This window comes from Mustela lutreola, chromosome 5 (assembly GCF_030435805.1).
Source record: "Mustela lutreola isolate mMusLut2 chromosome 5, mMusLut2.pri, whole genome shotgun sequence".
NCBI classification, from domain to species: Eukaryota; Metazoa; Chordata; class Mammalia; order Carnivora; family Mustelidae; genus Mustela; species Mustela lutreola.
In genome coordinates, this window is record NC_081294.1 from 62,805,692 (window position 1) to 62,825,820 (window position 20,129).

The following is a 20,129-nucleotide window of genomic DNA, read 5'->3' on the forward strand; positions in this document are numbered from 1 at the left end:
TTGCATTGTGGGGTGGGAAGTTTTTGGCAGTCAGCTCCGCCTTTTTTTATAGGTAGCGTTTTGGCGGTGGAAACTACAACTCCCGGAAGGCTCCGGCGCCAGTTTGTGGGGCAGTGTGGGAATTGTAGGCTCAGGAGCTCACGATTGCTAGAACCTGCGCAGGCGTTCCTGGACCAGTCACTTGTTCGCTTGGAATCAGCACGTCTCAGCCAGTGTCCGATTATGAGAACCATCTGTGGGACTGAGTAAAAGTGCAGAGTAACAGGTTTGTCCCTGAGATGTTCGGATTCAGTATTTCTCCGTTGGGGCCAAGGAGTCTGCTTTAAACGTGCACACCCACGCCCTCCTTGAACAATAGGAGCCCGGGAAATTTGGGCAACAGTGGACCAATCAATTTTATATTATGTCAAAATGTGTAGGTACTTTTTCCTCCTTAAAATTTAATAGCAGTGCATATTTTTTTAATTGGAAAATAGGGGCGCCTGGGTGGCTCAGTAGGTTAAACCTCTGCCTTCAGCTCAGGTCATGATCTAGGGGTTCTGGAATCGAGACCTGCATAGGCTCTCTGCTTGGCGGGGAGCCTGCTTCCCCCTCTCTCTTGGCCTGCCTCTCTGCCTACTTGTGATCTCTCTGTCTGTCAAATAAACAAATAAAATCTTTTTTTTTAAAATTGGAGAATAACAGAACATTGTGACGAGGAAGATAAAAGTTTCCCTCAATTTCTTAACGTGTGTGGATTTGGTCCCAGATAATAGACACTGTCAATAATAATGATGATAATAATAAGAAACTAATATCGAGTAATTGGAATGTACCAGGCATGATGCTAAGCCCTTTACACCCAGTGCTTGACAGGAAACTAAAAAGCAGATACTGTTATTGCTGTTTTACAGATGCAAAAATGGAGACAGAGTTTGTTGCTCTGGTCACATAGCTAGAGGCTGAAGAGGAGGCTTTGAACTCAGGTTTTCTGAGTACAAATCTTGCAGCTTTTAACCCAAGCTATGCTACCTCCTGAGATCTAGAGGGCATCACACACTAGGTAAGGCTTTTTATCCTGATTTGGTTTTAGCCTTGGTTCACCACGGGAACCCCATGGAGGTCACCACTCTCCTCTCTTCCTTTCAGCCTTTTGCCTATTATTGGCTCAACTCCTGCTCACCTGGAGCAATTAGGTCAGCTTTTGTTATTTCCTCATCTTTTATAAATAGTGCAGGGGATGTAAATAATAAATCCTGCAACACCATCGGTTACTGGGCAGAGGCAGAATGGACAGGTCTGGGATGCTCTCCTCGTTAACATTTCCTACTCAAGAGAGTTAAAATTAATCTTCAAACTAAATATTCAGGTGTTAGTTATTTTTTTAAAAATTTTATTTATTTATTTGATAGAGATCACAAGTAGGCAGAGAGGCAGGCAGGGAGTGGGGGGAGGAAGCAGGCACCCTGCCGAGCAGAGAGCCTGATGCAGGGCTCGATCCCAGGACCCTGAGACGATGACCTGAGCTGAAGGCAGAGGCTTAACCCACTGAACCACCCAGGTGCCTCCAGGTGTTAGTTTATACTCATCCTTTAACATCCATCTCAGTCTTTCTCAATTAATGACAAATGTTACTGTTAATGACATTCTCTTAATACCTCACCATCCTTGGATTGACCCAATGCCTATTCTGACTGACTTCACACTTAACCAGCTTTTGCCCCAGGAGAAGCCCAATTCAGGCTGCTTGTGCCCCAGGTTTGTTCTCTTCCAAACTCTCTGATCACTTTTCCCAGCCTTTTCTCTATTTTGGCACTGTACGCCTTTCTTTCTTTCCTCTTCTGACCCTCAGAACCTATCTGCCTTTGGTCTCACAGATGTAGACTTTCAGAGCAGACTCTCTTGTAGCGGTTATTATAATCAAAAGTAAATAATTAATAGACTCATTAGCCACTTGTTGCCCCTACTAGAGTGTAAGCTTTAGAGTTGGGACCACGCCTTGTTGTTCATTACTGTGTCCCCCGCCTGAAGCACAAAACCTAGTTCAAAGTGAATGTGTAAGTTCCTGTCTGTTTCTGGTATGTTTAGGATAAGGTCAGAGTGCGTGTGTGTGTGGAGGGTGGGTATCCCCTAAGCCACAACCTCCAAAAAAGTGGGAGTCATTATAGCAGGAAATACTGGATTAGTTTATTTCTCATGGGAAAGTGATCCTGGAGATTGGCAATGGGTGGTTCACCGTTTTGCAGTCTTGGTGTGGGGACCCTTGTGTGTCCCAGGTGGCGGAATTCTGAACTGTGAGAAGATGTGCACCATATATCTGTGACGTTGCCTCTGGAATTGATATAAATGGTGTGGGGTGGGGGTTTGTGCAGTCAAGGTGATCAAGCCTAAGGGAGGCTTATTATTCATCCAGACTTCTAAATAGGAAGCCACCACTTAAATCATCAAGATGCTCTCATCTCCAGTCAAGGAGTGTGTAATACGCAGTGCACTAGGGGGCACCATTGCTCTGTTGATAATCCAGGACCTTTAGCAAAATCTACGGAGATGATTGCTTTAACTTTGGCCCAGGAAGTCTCATTTTCAGGTATTCTTCGGGTGAAAATAATTGTTGAGTCTCAGTTTTAAAATTGGTCTCTAACAAGTTTCCCAATCCCAGTGACTTGGACATACTAGGTTCTGGACTATTTTTTATATCAAAGATTACATAGAAGAATGGAAGCCCCATTAAGCCCAAGTCCAAGTCTCAAAGGAGAAAGGGCAGGAGCTGGAAAGAGTTGAGATCTATAGGTTGCCAAGGGAGATATGTAAAAAGCAGCCAAGTGCATGCAGGGCTTTTTGCATCAGGTGGTACAGGATTGGAATTCCAGCTGTCACTTTGGGACAGTGTGGCTTTGGGAAAGCTGAATCACATCTCCAAGCTTCTACTCCTCAGGACCTTGGAGAGGATTAAGCGCCATTTTGGCAATCCACTTAGTGTAATTCCTGGTCCTCAGCAAATGTTTAGTAACATTTCAGTTGCAGATCTACCCCTGGGTTGGGGCATTATTTAATTTAACTCTGTCTCCCCACTGACCTCTAAATTCCCTGAAGGTATTGTCTGTTTCACCTAGAAGAGTGCCTGGTATATATAGGCTCTTGGAAAATGTATGATGGAGGAAAAAAAAAAAAAGAATGAATGAGAAATTTGCTTTTCTAAGTATAGGATAAGGCTGTTTAAGATTTTTGATACTGCCTTCAAGCAAATGTCAGAATATAGCCAATATTCAGAGGGGTCAGCTACAGTCCAGTAAGCTCTCCGCATTATGTGTCTAAATGGTCCGTGATTTATGACCACATGGACTAGGAGACTAGGCCAGGAAGCAGACCCCAAGGTTAGAAGTCAATCTTTGGGTTGCCTTGGTAACCTTCCAACCATGTAATCCAAGATCCTGGTCCCTAAGCAAGAGCATTGCAGAGCCCTAAGAACTGAATGCAAGGCTGCATTTAGACACCATAGCCACTTGGGGTAGACACATGGTTGATTCTTATTCATGTTAACGGTGCAGCCCTTTTTCTTCTCGCTTCCGTGTCGCCGTCCAGAGAGCTCTGCCAGTTCTTAGTCTGGACAGCTGTTCGTTTCCTAATTAACTGTATCCAGAGTTTCTCAAGATTGCCTGTCTGTAGCGTGTTGGCTCCATCTATACCATGTGATCTCCGCTGCTTCATTTTGTTTGTTTCTTTCTAATATTTTCCAGCATATCTAATGACAAAATGGATCCAAATATACACTGAAAACCAGGGCTTTAATAAGCAGGAGTCCATAGCACCGATCAGTACGATCACCGTCTTTCCTACTGGACATGCATCTCAGGTAACATTTCAGGCTCCGGTGTTTTTAACACATTGTCATTTTGAATGATTTTTACTAAAGGATTTCTGGTGAAAGAGGCAACCTCAGATCATATTGAGAAAGGAGTGGGAAGTTTGGAATCTGGGCTGGGTTTGGACATAGCACCTCTGCTTATTGACTGTGTGCCTTGGGGTTATCCATGAACCCTTTGGAGCCTCGGTTTGCTCATCTGTAAAATGGAGATGATATTAATACCTACCTTCTGTTGTCCTGAAAATCAGCCATCATATCTATGCAGAACCTGGTGCATAGTAGACCCTTAATAGCTAATGATATGGTCTTGGTACAACACCCTGGTGTACTCGGTTATAGTCTATGAGTGGGGTAGAGATCTTGATTAATAGGTATCCAGAATTAATGTACATGTTACTTTAGGAGTTTTAATCTTGTGATGACCTAGGAAACCACTCAGCTGACCTCTAAACTGGTGAGCTCAGTAAAGCCAAGCTCATAGTCAAGCCCTCCATGCTACTGCTGCTAGGGTCTGGGCCCGTAGTCTGTCTTTGTCGTCATACTTCTCACGCCATTTCTCATTCTCCTGTGATGCTCCCGATCTACTACATATTTATTTCTAGTTGCTAATCCAATATCCATTCTACTTCTTTACTAACAGAACCTAGTTTTGTTTGAAGCTGCAGCAAGCCCTGTTAAAACATCCTTCCCTAGGTTCTCCTATTGCTCTGGTCACCTATGGGGGGGTGACCATAGGTCCCGCTTCTGGTCAGAGAGGTATCTGCGGAGGCTCCTGGGAAAGCCTGGCCTTGCTGATAGAAGCAACCCCCCTTCCTCCTCTAGCATGAGGGCACATGAAAAAGACCCTAAGGGTCAGCTGGGGCCATGTAACTTGTTCTAGTCAGTGACTTGTGAGCAGAAGTGACTTGTGATACTTCTGGGCCAGAACATTTAAATACCAACATGAGACCCTCCAAGAATTCTCTTTCCATCTGCTCGTGATAACTGGCATGGTTTCAGATAGCAACTGAACTGTCATCCTGGGCCCCAAAGTGAGGAGACATGGAGCAGAGGCCCCACTGGCTACTAGTAGACCCGTAGCAGGAGTGAGAAACTGGTTGGAAGCCACTGAGCCTTTGGAATTGTTTGTTAGTGCAGCAGACCCTAGTCCATTCTGACAGACACAATCGTGACCCCATTCCTCCACTAAGTCCATCATCTGTGAAGTAACTGAATGCTAAGAACTCCCGAGTGAGTGACTGACTGAATGCCAGGCCCCATTCCTTCAGCTCCTGTCTAGAAATGATTGTACATCAACCTCGTTTACGATGTAGGTGCCCCCTCTGAGACAACTTCTGTCAGTCCTTCTTCAATTTTGATAGCCATCCAAATTGCCTTATTAAAAACAAGAGTCACTCGGCCATCCCTCCCAAACCTACAGAAGCAGTCCCTAGAGGTGGGTCAAGGCCATCTGCATTTTTAAACAAGTTTCCTGGAAGGTTTTGACAATGGGCCAGGGTTGGGGACTCTGGTCTCTTTGGGTGGAAATTTCCAGTGCCATCAATAGGCCAGAGATGGTGATTATCTTCAGCCTGTGGGATTTTAGCTTCTTCCAGTCATTCTGTCCCCAGCTCTGCCTCCCAACCCCCACCCTCATTCCAAGGCGGCCACTTTGACCTAAAAGCAATTACCTTTGGGAAGGGTTCCCTTGAATATGTCAGTGATATCTCCTCTCTGACCCTCATATCTCTAGTCTGTCAAAAGAAGGGAGTTGGACCAGGGTGGCCAGAAGAGCCTTCTTTGAGAGGTGTCAGTGCTTAACAATCAAACATCTTTCACACACACATCACTCAGGTTCCTCCCATGTCACATGACAGTAATGACAGAACAGTGCAGGGATTGTGCTGCTTCTAAGATAATACAGGCTTAGCACATATGTGATGTGTATAAATTCATAAGTGTGCCCCATGCTCTGAGGTGTAACCATCAGATAAAGTTAAAAGCTGTGTGGCAGTTGTCTTCTTCATCCCTTTGGTGTTTCTCTGTGACTGTATATTTAGCCTTATTTGGAGATAATATGTAAATTGGAGGATTGAATGGCAAGACCCCGGAGAGTGGCTCCCCTGACATCCTCCAGCCCCATACCACACCATGATGGGTCCAGGGGAGGCAGAAAAAGGCCTGGTGTTGGGTTTTTGGGGCCCACTTTCTTTTTTTTTTTTTTTTTAAAGATTTTATTTATTTATTTGACAGAGAGAAATCACAAGTAGATGGAGAGGCAGGCAGAGAGAGAGAGAGAGAGGGAAGCAGGCTCCCTGCCGAGCAGAGAGCCCGCCCAATGCGGGACTCGATCCCAGGACCTTGAGATCATGACCTGAGCCGAAGGCAGCGGCTTAACCCACTGAGCCACCCAGGCGCCCTGGGGCCCACTTTCTGTAGCCAGGCTCTGCCAAGGCAAGCAGCGGTCTCTTGTGGAGACCGGGGGCGGGGGGAGGCAGAGGGTCCCTTCCATTTTTGAGAGCAGAGCCAGCTTTAGGCTGTGCTGGATCTTCATGGAAACACAGCTGAAATTCCAAAAATTTATGATGGGCGGAGAGACAGAACCGCAGGGTGCTCTGGCCAGAGGAAGGGAAGTCATATTTATTGAGTGCCTACTCTCTACTGGCCCTGAAGGGAGCTCCAAACCCCTGTGGCCTGTAGTTGGGCCAACCACTCTGCGAGGCAGACAGACGTTCTTCTCGTTTTACAGATGAGGACACTAAGGTGTAGAGAGGGGAAGTCGCAATCAAAGCTCAGACTAGGTCTGCCTGATTCTAAAGCCTGGATTTCACCTTCTATAAAGTTGTAGGAGGACTGTGACCTCTGGAGACAGGCTGGGGATGGAATTCTGGCCCGCCACATTGCAGCTATGAATTATGGGTCGTCTTTCTTGTTGGAGCTCAGGTTCCTCCCATGTCATATGACAGTAGTGACAGAACCTACCTCATAAGGATGTTGTGAGAATTATGTGAGACAGTGCCTGTCAGGTGCTAAGTTCTAGATATGAGCTACCTGTGATTGTTCTAGAGAGAAGACCAGTGGCAGTTTGTTGGACAGGGAAGGGCCCTTGCAGGGGTGAGGAGGTATGTGCATGTAGATTTTATTGTTCCTGAGCTCAGGAAGCTTTCTCAGGGCAGAGAGAGCAGTCGCTTAATGTGGCCCTTGGGTGGTTGAGTTGCCCTGCCCTATGACAACCTGCTGTATTCACCCCTCCTTCTGTCTCTACAAGCTGTCCCCTATTCCCCACCCCCTTGCCCTGGTGGCTGCTTTGCTGGGCATTCCAGACTATACTGGGACATTCATATCTTTCTGGGCTCAGGGACAGGGGCACGTGGGGGAGCTCCTGGGAGCTCCCATACCATGTGTGTCTTTACCCTCTCCTGAGACAAAGTAGGCAAGAAGGCTCTAGAAGGTGTCCATGGTCTTACAGAGGAAATGAGTGCTGGGCCATCCCCCTAATTTCCTTGCATTGCCTTCTCTGGCCAACCCTATGAGGTAGCCATGGGTTTGGGGCCCAGGTCAGTGGGATGGGCTGAGTGTTTTTAACAGGTTACTTAATTTCCCTAATAGGCCTCACATTCCCCACCTGCAAAACAGAGAGGATCCAAATCATCCCTACTTGCTATAATTTTTTGAATTAATAAAATATGGCATATAAAGCACCAGGATGGAAATCAGTGCAGTGCTCAGTTTGCCATCATTCTTATTACCCATGGTTCTCCTGGAAGTATGTATGCTTGATAGTGGAGCTAAACCACTTATTTGTTCGCCTGGAAACAATGATATCTGCATTCTGTTCTAGGTCCCGATGGGTAGAGGAAAGAGAGGGGAGATACCCACATGAACTATGGCCTTGGTCCTCGTCCTGGAGGAGTTCAAAAACTGGAGGAAGATCATTAGTAGAGTGCCTGGGGAGGGAGGGAGGTGTAGGGGGAAGAGAGAGGGCGCAGGTAATGGCTCGAGGCCGCCTTGGGGATATGACAAAGGAGACACTATTCGAGAAGGGTCCTAGTGAGAGCAGTGAGCTTTTGCCATTCCGTGTAGAAGGAGCTCCTTTGAAGATCCCCAGCTTATAAGTCTTGGTGGGAAATGTAGAGCGCAGGGACTTGACTTAGCTTCCTAAACATGTGGCCTTGCCTTCAGCCATCTGTGGCCAGCCAGCCAGGTGGTCTGACGCAGCGGGGAGCATGTGAGGAAGCGGGATCGGGGGGGGGCGGGGGGATGTGCTGTCCCTGTCAGAGGGAGCCATGGTGGCAGTCCCACATGGGTCTGATACCTGCTGTCTTGTCTCTCCTAGCATCGGGGCTGTGGTGTTGCCAGGCAACAATCCGTAGTGTGACTTCGAGTGTGGCTCCTGTCCACCCTCAACCCTGGCTCTCTGGCCCTCCCAGAGATTCCGGGAGCCATGTGTCATTTACTTTGTATGTTCACTGCGTAAATCAGCCAAAACTCCTTTGTGTTGTGATTAAGAACATTTCCTGGATAAGTAGGCAGAGAGAAGGGAGAGGCTCCGAGTCCCAGGCAGAAGGTACAGCTTGGGCAAAGGCTCAGACGCCTGAAGAACACCAATGTATTCTGAAAAGAGTTTCAAGCCCGTGAGCTCTGTGGGGCTAAAGAACATTGTATTCCACATGGGGCCTGGGGTTGGGGGGACCAGCAAGAGGTGAGGTTGATGAAATAGGCTAGAGCCCCGAATGCTACCATTACAGAGGGTGAATTTGACCTTGGAGTGGGCACTGTGTGTTTTTAATAGGGCAGGACCGGCATCCGATATGCAGTTTTCTCTAGGACAGCACACAGCATGGTAGGACTGGGTGAAGCCAGAGGCAGGGAGACCAGTGAGGAGCCTGTAGGAGTCTTCTCATGGGGCAGGTGTTGGCTGGGGCTACTGCCCCTTGGGAGCTGTCAAAGACCGCTACCCTGCTGCCTCCACCCTGGCCATCCTGGGCCCTGCCTGACCCGTTGCATGATTTCTGCAGAATCTCCATGGTCACCTCTGCTTTGGAGTTCCTTCCTCTACCACATTCATCGTAGCTCCTGGATTTTTGTATGAAACTCAGCGTCTTGATTCTTTGATGCTGACCGAAATTCCAGAGGTGTCAGAGGAAGTATTGACATTTCAGCAACGTTGAAAACAAACTGCAAATTGTCCTTTCAACCTTCTTGTTCTCAGAGGACTTTCCATGTCCTGAGGGATTCATGGTCAGCTTTTTCTCCTCATGAGTGCGCTAGCCTCTGGCCAACTTATTATTTCCTGGCTCCTCTCCCTCTGCCCTGTCGCCTCTTCATTCCCACCCTCATGATTTGCCAACAGAATGCCAACTTTTTGTGATGGGATCCTCTGCAAGTCAGTTCTTCAGCTCCTTTTTGCAAACAGCCCTAGGCTGACTTTTGCATCTCCGAGCCGATCAAGAAGGTCATCCAAACAGGAAGGTGATCCTTTTAACAAGCTCCACGCTCCCTTGAAGACAAGAGTGGTTAACATGACTTTCCTGCTTTATGCTACAGCTGTTCACGGTTGTGTTTTGCTGCTAATAACTGTTAACCACAAAATAGCAGTAGCTTGTGCAAGAGCTTGTCTTATGTAGAAGTCTGGAGGAAGGCAGTGCTGGGCAGATACAGTGGCTCCATGACCACCCTAAGCTCCACCATCTTAGAAGTGCTGCCTTGTGATCCAAGATGGCTGCCCTAGTCTCCTGACCTTCATCTTGGAGCTTTCTGGTAGAGTCTCTAGTTAAAAATTAGGGTTCATATTATTAAGGAAGGAGTGGCACATGTATACAGGGAGGAAACTAGTGGTCTGTGCTGTATCTATGTACCTCCCATTTCTCACAGAAGCTACAACTGTATTCCCTGCGCTGGGTGACTGGAGTTTTAGTGTTTAGTCTGTTATCAGAGTAATTGTTCTCACTCCTTTTAGAAGTGTCAACATTACAATTCTAGGGAGGGCTGTGGGGCTCGTCGGACCCAGGTGTGTGAGGCCCTTCAGAGAGGCAGGCCAACCCTCGCTCTTGGCACCTGGCTTCTCTGCCTTTTTCTGGGGCTCTGCTTGCCTTCATCTCTCTGTGGCTGAAATGGATTAGTTCCCAGCGGCCTGTAGATGTCCTGGCTCCTGCTGCCTGTCAGCCAGTTGTACGCAAAGTGTTTATTTCCAAAAAGAAAGTAGAGCTACGGAGAGGTGCCCATCTCTCTGGGGAGATGGCTCAGTGGTCAGGAGCCTGAGAGGGAGAATGAGGCTGCCTCAGCTCCAGGAGCTGCTCTTGGCTTCCTGCTCCAATTCCTCCCAGGGCGTCTGGTGCTTCATTGTCAGCTGAGCTCTGGACGTTTGGTGCTGCCTCTTGCGCTTTGAGGGGACTGCCTTCTGTGACCGCACCCCAAAGTGGGGATTCCTTGTGCCTCTGGGGATACTAGGGGAATACACAGATCTTCATAGCTCTACCTAGAATGAAGCTCTGGTCTGTTGTAGTGTCGTTTCTTCTGCTCTTTCCCTAGATGGGCTGTGGTTGTCAGGCTTCAGGTGGTGGACTGTGGGTGGGCATCACTCATGCTATTCTCAAGATATTCCCAGCTGTCTGCCTCCTACATTCGAGGCAGGGTTGCACCTGCTGGCCCCAAGGCGGGGCCATGTGAGTAGTCCAACCAATGACCCATGAGTAGAAGTCACACGTGCCCCTTCTGGACTTGGGCCTTTAAAAATTGCTGCTTTGGGGGCGCCTGGGTGGCTCAGTCGTGAAGTGTCTGCCTTCAGCTCAGGTCATAATCCCAGCATCCCGGGATCAAGCCCCATATCCGGCTCCTTGCTCAGTGGGAAGCCTGCTTCTCCCTGTGCCTGCTGCCTCCTGGTCCTCTGCTTGTGTTCCCTCTCTTGCTATCTCTGTCATAAATAAATAAAATCTTTAAAAAAAATATTGCTGCTTTGACTCTCCCTTTCTGTCGGGGTGACAGTGGACAGTATTTGAAATGGTGGGTGCTCTGTCCGCCTGAGATCTAGGTCAAGAGTGACCTAGAGCCGAGCTCCCAGCTGGCCCTTGGTTCATAGACACAGTGAAGGAGAAAGAATCGTTTAATGTTTGAAGCCACTCAGATTTAGGATTTTTATGTGATCACAACATTATGCAGCCTACCTGACCATTTGTGGTTGCCAGGCGTCCCAGTGCCCTTCCTGTTTGGGTCTTTGCCCTCTGAGCAAAGTGTACAGGTGAAAATGCCAGATCCACACCCACTTTCCCAGCCTCCCTTGCAGCTCAAGGGCCAAGGCCAGCCCAGACGGAGGTGGGGCGGGGGGCGGTGGCCAGAGGCTGGGTGTTCTTAGCAGCTGCTGCGGAGACAGTGCTGGGCTGGTTCTGTAGCAAGGGTTTGGGTTATGCTTCTGGCTGTGTGACCTCCCTTTTTCCTTGCCTGCTTCCTAAGCCTCATTTTCCAGCTTTCCCATATGTTCTGTGAGCTGCCCAGTATCTTTCTGTAAATTCCCTTTCAGTTTAAATCACCCAGCATCATGCTGCTGGAGACTAGGAGCCTTGGACCAAAACGGGCATTTAGGGGCGGTTGTGAGGCTGCAGGGAGGCAGGGGGGAGGCACAGGTGGGATGTGACTAGCTTCTCTTCCCCTGAATGAGTTGCTTCCCCAAGAGCAAACCTTCTCTATCTTAGCCCAAAGCAAGCCAGAGGGGACTGGGCTCAGGGGTTCTGCTCAGACTTGGACCACCTTTAGGCACGTGAATCATACATTCTTTATCAGTAATACACAGCAAATAATACACCCTCACTTAGCAGGTAGTTCCGAGGAATGTATTTGAAAGGGAATGCATTTGGGAGCATTCTGGGAACCACAAATCGAACCCCCAGTGTGAGTTTACCCTTTATCCTTGGAAGCGTGACCTCGCTGAGCAGATCCAGCCAGGGACGCTGGGATGGCAGGACTGTAGAATGGAGGCCGCCCTTCCTGATGCGCTTCTGTCACTCACCTCCTGCGTAGTCGCAGCTCCGTCCTCTCGGTTCCAACCCATCTGAGATTCTGCCCAAGAGACCAGAGACTTCACGTTTAAGGCAATGAGAGGATTCCTGATGAGCTCGGAAAAAGCCGAGAAGCATAAAGGTGGGAAAAGATACTGGGGATTCTTTTCTTCAGTTCTCTCAATTTCCAGAGCTCAGAGAAGGAGACCTCCCGACGCACAGCCACACAGCAGCTCTCGCACAGCCACACAGCAGCTCTCGCTGAGCTGGGGGTCGGGAGGCACATTTTTTCCACTCTGACAGTGAGTCTTAACCCGGAGGCATACTTGTGGTGTCATCCAAATTGGCAAAAATGATCTGGAAAGACAGCAACTCTCCTTCAAAGCTACAAGCCCCATTTCATAGCAACCTGTGATCACCTGATCCCTTACCCCCGCCCCCCACCACCACGAGAGAAGGATCCTCAGAGTACACTTCTTTTCGCTTTCTCAGCCATCTGAAACACTTTATTGCAGAAGGATGAAAAATTGCTGAATTGATCTTTTTAAATTAACATGGGATCCAAATGAAAGAAATTTGGAAGAAGAGAACTTTCTCATCTGAGTGGCTGCCAGCACCCAGCCCCACCACCCACCCCACCCCCCCAGCTGACGTGTCCCTTGTTCTTGCCTTCTCTGCCCCAGATTCATGGGCTGCTCTCTGAATCGTTGGCAATTTTCTCTTCACTGTCCTGACAACCTCCGGCCATGAAATTAAAAAGCTAGTTACCGAATCTTGCTCCTAACGTCTTTGTCCTTGCCAGTGATTCGACAGAGAAATCTGGAAGAGGGAGCCTCCGCTATGCCTGCAGTGGGCTGAAATGCCACCGGAATGACAATGGGCTTCACCAGGGGAGGGGGAGAGAATGCGCAATTTGCCAGGAATGAATGCATGAAAGAAAGAGAGAGAGGAAGAACGGAACTTTGGGCTTCAAATTGAAAAATTCCAGTGTCTCCGCAGAGCTCTGGGTGCCTCTGCTCCAGGACCTGCTACAAAATGCTGAGCAGAGCACATTTCCCCACACCAGTGCCCTCTGGTCCTCCGCCAGGGTCCAGAGCTCACGGCTGGAGAGCTGGGAAGTCAGAATTTGGGGAGGAAGTGGCTCCAAACTGGGGCAAGCCCTCCCTGGGAGGACAGCCTGCCTAGCCAGCTTGCCTGTGGCCAAGCACCCCCTAGCCTGCCACCCCCTAGCCTGAAATCTCTCCCCTGCTTGTAGACTGTAGGTGCTCACTCCACACACTGTCTACCACCAGCCTCCACTCCCAAGGAATTTTAAGAAATCTCAAAACTGGAAGAATTTTCATTACCTTTAATTAAGGAAAATCTTTCTAGAAGGAGACTGTGGTGTGGCTTGCTGCAGGTGGGTGGGGCTCAGTCCCTTGGCCTTGGCACCTGCGCTGAGCAAGGGCCTGGTGGATACTTGTTGGGTGAGGGAAGAGGGGCAGCTCTGTCAGAGATCAGCTCTCTTCCCTGCATTGCCCCCTCTGGGCATGGTCTCACAGATGGCCACATGGCTATATAGGGAAGTGGGAAAGAGGCGTTTGAGCCCTGGGTTGCCAGGGAGAGCAAATGAGGTCTTTGGCTTTATAGCCAAAGTTCTTGAACAAGTTGCTTAATCTCCCCAAGTATGACTCCTTTTCTGTGAAACGGGAGTCACCATGGTGGCCACTCAGAGGGAAGCTGTGAATTAGTCAGTGTTGAATAAAAATAACGTAACCAGGACCTGGACCCAGAGCCCATCCTGACCCGGAAGTTCTTGAGAGCTTTGGCCTCACCATCCCAGGGAACTTGGGATTAGTGTCATTGCCGGACAGGTCTGACATTGAATGGCCCCCCAGGAAGCTGGATTGGTCCTCACTATTTAACTGAACAGAAGCATTCACTCAGTCACCCAGTCGCTATTCATTGATCTGAACCAGTGTCTATCGGGGGCCTTCCTGTGTACCACCCTGTGGGATTTGGGCTAAGGGAGTAAGGGAAAGGTGGCATGGGCTTGGTTTTTGGAGCTTACAAGCAAGCAAGAAATAAACAAAATCAAGATCAAAATCCTTTGGGGTTCAGATCAGGAGGTGGTCAGGGAAGGCTTCTTTTGAGAGATGTTGTTTGAACTGAGACCTAAGAAGAAGAAGAAGCTGCCTGTGCTCAGACCTGAGGAAAGAGGGTCCCATTGAGGGGGAGCAATCGTATAAAGGTTCGGAAGGGAGAACGAGCCTGCCCAGCGGGTTAGCATGTCCACAGCTGATGGAGTAGTGGGACAGGGGCAGCGGCTGGGTTCATTGGAGAAGTCATTCCACAGGAAGCCCATCCAGAGGACTGGTGCTAGGCCTGGAGTCCAGAACGTGAGGTAGGGTTGGAATACTTTGACTGGTGGCTTCCTGCAGCCCCCTCTGTGGCCTGCACCTGCTTGGCCTGCTTTAGAGGACAGACTGTACAAAATGGAGAGGCGGCTCCACCAGTCTCCACATTGTTATGTATGGCCCAACTTCTTAAAAGTGCATGTCTCCTGCTGGCCTTGGGGTCATGCCTGCCACCAGGCTCTCCTGCAGCCCACCCTGTGTGGAGTGCGCGCTGGTGCTGGCTGCCAGTGATAGAGGCTGCTGAAGTCAGAGAGGCTTTTCCCAAGCTGTGTCCTGAATGGGATGGGAGTCAAGTAAGCTCCATGGTCAGCCTGTCCTCCGGGCCCCCAGCCTGCGCTCACCCTTATGACCAAGTCTCCTTTGCTCTGATCTGTGTCACATGAAGACCTGCATCCCCCCTGGAAGTCGGACCTGGGGTCCCCACACCGTGTTGCCATGACTAGTCAGCACGCAAAGGGCTGCCCACTTGGGGTCAGGCAGCCAAGGGACCTCGAATCATCTGTGAGGTTCATTATTATTAATAATACAGGCCAGAAAGAATAAATATGAAAACCATGTTGTAGAGAAAGTCTCTAATCTGGCCTGTTTGGAGATGAGCTGGTGAATCCTGAGGTTAATGAAAGTGGTTAAGTTTGACGGTCATGGACTGCGTTTGTAAACTCAGAGATGTGAACGGGTGAGACATTCGTGAAGCATCTCCCACGCCAAACACTACAGCGGGCACGGGAGGCCCCCAGGGTGTTAGCTGTCGACTGGGAACCCGCCCGCCTGCGTGCTTGGAGCGCCAGCCCAGTGCTGGGCCGGGCCACGTGAGAGACGGCTGGGCTGCAAATTCTGGTGTCTGTTCTGCGTCAAGATTTGGCTTTGTCACCAGATTTCTGTGGAGATGAACCTGACAGAGCCCCGAATGTAGTTCCTTCTGTGGTGGGTTAGGTTTTCATACTCGATGAAGTCAGTTATACCTACATCTTGGTGAAGCAGGCACAGAAGGGGAGGTTTGTATCTCAGAAAAAAAATCTCTTTTTAGATTAGGCAAAATAGAATTCATGCTTGAAAAAAGAGTGCTATTTCTGTCATCAATCTGATTTTGTACCCATTTCAGTTTTAAGCTCTATGTCCCATTCCAGTGCAAAACCCTCCTCCTGCCCCAGCTCCTCCTCCTCTCCCTCCTCAGATCTTCCCCATCCTCCTCCTCCTCCTCAGCCTTCCCCTCCTCATTTCCTCTCCCTCCACCCTTCCCCCCTCCTTCCTCTCCTCAACTCTTCCCCCTCCCCCCCATTATCTCCTCCCCTTTTCTCCATCCCCCCTTCTTCTTCTCCTTGTCTCTCCCTTCTCTCTCCTCCCCCTCAGCTTTCTCCCTCCCCCCCCACCTCCTCTTTCCTGTTCCTTTCTTCCTCCCTCCCCACTCCTCCTCCTATAAGTCAGTCCATATTTATTTGCCTTCGATTTGAGGTGTAGTCGCCATCAGGAGACTTACTGTTGGAAATCAGAAAACACAGGAGCAGCTGACCTCGTTTATAGGAGTTCCTTTGTTTTCTCTCTAAAATGGGAACAGTTCAACACCACATCTATTGACTTGGGCCTATGTTTGTTTTTGCCAGTCTTCTGGGTTCTCTGAAGAAGAAGAGAGGAATAAAGAGGACAGCATCCTCCCTTTTAGCAACTTCCTCTCTCAGCGGGAACCTCCTTTGTGACGGGAGCTTTCTGTCTGGACACAGACCACAGTATGACTGTCTGTATGCAATTCACAGCCGGAGAGGGCGGCTCAGGCCACAAATGCTACTAAACATCAGGGTCACTGTGGGCTGGAGGAAGGCTCCGTAGATAGGGTGGTGCTTTAGCTGAGCCTTGGAGTTTGGAATGATCTGGAATTTGGAATGATCTGGAATTGGAAGGGTGGTCACTCTTGATTGTAATCATTGGACAAACCCATCACTCCCCAGATTCCCCTTCCTGCACTGTGTAGACCTGCCTTCTTGTTTTCTTGCCCGTCTCCTCCTCATGGCAGCCCACTTGCCCTTATGTCTTTCTGGCACTGGACCTTTTCTCCCCGCTTTCTCTCACTGGAAGTAACCAGTCCTCACTCATGCTCACTTACCGATGTTTCCCTCAGCACTCCCAGGAGACCCAGGTATCCTAGTGCTGTGGGAGCAATGTGGGTGACAGATCAGGCATGGACTTGGAGTTCACACTGACTTGAATCTGGATCCTCTTCTGCTCGAGACTTGGCAGACCCGGGCAAGCTGATCAACAGGTCGGGCCTCTGTATCATCGCCTGTCCCTGGGGGTGATGGTCCCTACTTCAGGGCTGCTTTCTGGATGAAATGGGATAATGCGTGGGTAAAAGGTCTAGTGCAAGTAGAGACACCCCCAAAATACTGGTTCTAGCCTCAGTTCATTTCAGCCAAGTCTGATGGCAAACAGAGCCCATGGGGGAGATGGAGGAGTCGGAGCACTCACACTGCGGAGTCCCATCACACTGGCCTTGGGCCTGATGCTAGGACAGCTGATTTATCCGGAGTCTTCCCAATTGCTGCGCCTTGCATGAAACTGACTCATGGATGAGAACTGTCGCTTCCAGCAGCTGACGTGTAGAAGGCGTGAGCTTCACCGTCACAGCTGAGCCCAGGCCATAGAAACTGAACCCCCGGGGCTGCATCAGGCAGAACATTTATACGAGCCTCAGAAAGAGGATAAAATGCATTGGAAATGACGAATTGCCTCCGTGAAGTCTTCACACGGAGTTGTTCTCCCTCTCTAGTCGAGGTCCCTGCGGGCGAGAAGCATTTGGAAGTAGGATGTGGGAAGCCCCAATGTGACTGATTTTCCCGAGTTGCCCTCTGGAGCTCGCACACAACATTCCGTCCTCAGAACTCACACAATGCCGAGAGCTCCTCACGTACCGAGAACAGAGTAACCAAACCCGGGGCAGCTGGCATCGTGGGGCGCTTTGTTTGCTAACCTGACTGACAGACTCAGCGCGCTGACAACAGCCCGCCAGCCTGCTTCAGGCAGCACAGAGCCCGGAGCCGGGGAGCTCTCTTGGCCTGCCTGTTAGAGTGACAGCAGCAGAGATCAAAGTTTAATGCACTGATTATTTTTCTGTTTTCAGGGGCCAGACAGGATAGAATGGGCCGCCTCATCCAAGGAGCCTGCAGAAGGTGGCTGGGTGGGAGCTGAAAAAGGAAGGAGACTTGTCTGAAACAAGGCCAACCTCACCGTGTTTCTCAGCAGGGCTCTGAGTGCCGGGGGGCCTTCCTGGGGACAGGGCTGTGGGGCCTGTTCCGTTGTCTTCAGGCTTCTCTGGTCCATGCAGGATTGGCAGGCAGGTGGCACTGAACAGAGGGACCCAGCTGAATCAGCCCTCAGGAATAGAACTGCTTGTAGGAAAACCAAAGAAATATCTGGACATCTTTTTGTGCTTCTAGACCTGCTCAGAATGCATGCTGCTAACAGAGCCTCTGCCCTCAACTGTTGGAAAGTGGGTCATGCAACTGATACCAGGCAGGAATATGCTCACTCCTCCACCCTTATCGATACGTCACAACAGTAATTCTTATGACAATAGCAACAACGAAAGCAGCTCACACAGATTGTTTACTGTATGCCAGGCGGTCTTCTGAGCACTTGACGTACATTAATGCAGGCAGTCCTTTTTTTAATCTTGATTTTCCTTATGAATTTGCTCCATGTTCTTGAGGAAGTTACCCACCTTCCCTAAACAAAGAGATATTTACATGTAATTCATAGGTTTTTTTTTTAGAGAGAATGACATATAAGGACGTTATGTGAAGTGTGAGGTATATGGTAGGTGCTCCGTGATGGTGACCAGTATGATTTTTATTAATCATATGAATGGTCCTGTTTATCTTCATCTTTATACCTATTTCCAAAGGTTGCACCTTCCTAGGACCTGTCCTGAAATTGGGAATGTAGAGTTACACCTTCTTTTTCTGGACAAAACTCCTACTTAACCCTCAAGAGCCATTTCAAAAGTTCCCTACACTGTGAAACCTTCGCCAGTCTCTACAGTGTGAAACAGATTGCGCTCTTTGCCATCGCGTCATATGATAATCATGTCTGCTTATGGTCTATCTTGGACCGCTGGGAAGATTCTGGAGGTACAGTTAATATCTGCTGTGCTCCCCTAGCTTAGCAGCTCTCCGGGTGTGGCCTGCAGACTCCTGGGAGTCTGCAAAACTCTTTCCCGGGGTTCTTGAGGTCAGAACTGTGTTCACAAGTCTTTACCTTGTTCATTCTATTGACATTTGTAGCAGTGGTGGGTAAAGCTGCTGGTATTGGTTTCAGTTGAGGCTATGACATCAAAATGTACAAGGAATTGTTATACCCATCACTGTCATACGGTTGTGCTAAAACACATGCCAATTTCACTTAAGAATGTCCTTAATGAGGCAGTGAAGTGATTCACTTTATGATATCCCGACCCTTGCCTTTTCAATAATCTGTATAAATTAAAGTGGGAAGTACATCTAAGCACTTTGGCCACATAGGAAAGCACAGTGGTTGTAGGTAAGGTCGAGGAAAAGCATGTGTGTGATTGAATTGTGAGCTGAATTAGCCATGGCTTTTTCATGACACGTGCTCTTTACTTGAAAGGACAGCTGACACACAGGGTGGTCTTTCATATTTGGGCATTGGCAGATGTCCTCTCAAAAATGAATTATTGAGCCTGTCACTTTAAGGAAAGCAGTATTTGTTACCAATAGAAAGTTCAAGCTAGGTGAAAATCAGAAGTTTGGAAAACTTTTTCTGCCATTCTGCATTCAACATCTTCTCATTACATGTCCTACAAGAGAATTCCAGTGATACTAGTGAATTAGAATTTTTGATGCTGTATAGTGACATGTGTAAATGTTTGGAAATTCTGCATGAGTCTGTGAAGCTGTTGTTTTCTTATGAACATTCCAAATGTTACAAGGTTTCACATGGGTGAAAGACAGTTCCAAGTGCAAGATGGGCGCCTGGGCGGTGCCGTCAGTTGAGCATCCAGCTCTTGGTTTCGGCTCAGGTGCTGAACTCGGGGTCACAAGATCTGGCCCTGCGTCAGGCTCCACGCTCAGCACGGAGTCTGCTTTAGACTCTCTCTCCCTCTCCATTGGTCCCCCTACCCCCAACGCATGTGCCCCCCCATGCCTCCGCTGAAATGAATAAATAAATCTTAAAAAAAAAAAGTGCAAGACTGATGGATTTTATGGTGGCAGAGAAGAAAAGTTCAGCAACACGGTTTCAGACTTTACATCACATCAAACCTTAACCCAGACTTGTCAAGTGTGTCTGTAGTACCAAAGAATATCCAGTGTTATCTGAAAAGGCTATTCAGATACTGCTCCCTTTTCTAGCTATGTCTGTGCATTTTAACTGGAACCAGAGCAAGCTATCAAACCAGCCTGAGTGTAGAAGCCGATCTGAGAATCCAGCCGTCTTCCATTGGGCTGGATGATGTTGAAGATATTTGAAGATACGTCCAACAATGTCGCTCCTCTCACTGAACTTTTTCATTCCGTAAACTGGAGTTTTTGTACAATCAAAAATATTTTTATTTCATAAAATATGTGACGTGTTAACATGTGATGGGTTTGTTGTTATTTTTAAATAAATAAACGACTGAATATTTGTGTAGTTCTTCAATTTTAATTTCTTATTTGGCAAATTAGCAGCAAAAGCACTTTGGGGTCATTCCTCAATAAATGTTGAGCATGTAGAGGCATCTGAAGACCAGAGAGGTTGAGAGCCACTGACTCATGGCCCAGCACATAGTAGGTGCTCACTAAATAGGTATGGTGTCCAGGCCCTTAGAGGTGATGACAGGCCAGGCTTCCTGGTCCTAATGTTTCTCTGCTGCTCTGTTCCTTGAAGGACAGTGACTGAACTGCCTGGCTCTTACTCCTGTGACTCGGA

The 20,129-nt window shown here is 48.6% G+C and overlaps 1 long non-coding RNA gene across 1 annotated transcript; it reads left to right on the plus strand.

Annotated features, from left to right (window-relative positions):
* The first annotated feature begins 31 nt into the window (after nt 1-31).
* LOC131831928 (uncharacterized) lies at nt 32-19,832 on the plus strand. The gene is made up of 4 exons (XR_009353867.1): nt 32-265; nt 894-1,042; nt 3,717-3,832; nt 17,323-19,832. It is a non-coding gene; the product is annotated as an uncharacterized LOC131831928 (long non-coding RNA).
* The last annotated feature ends 297 nt before the right edge of the window (nt 19,833-20,129 follow it).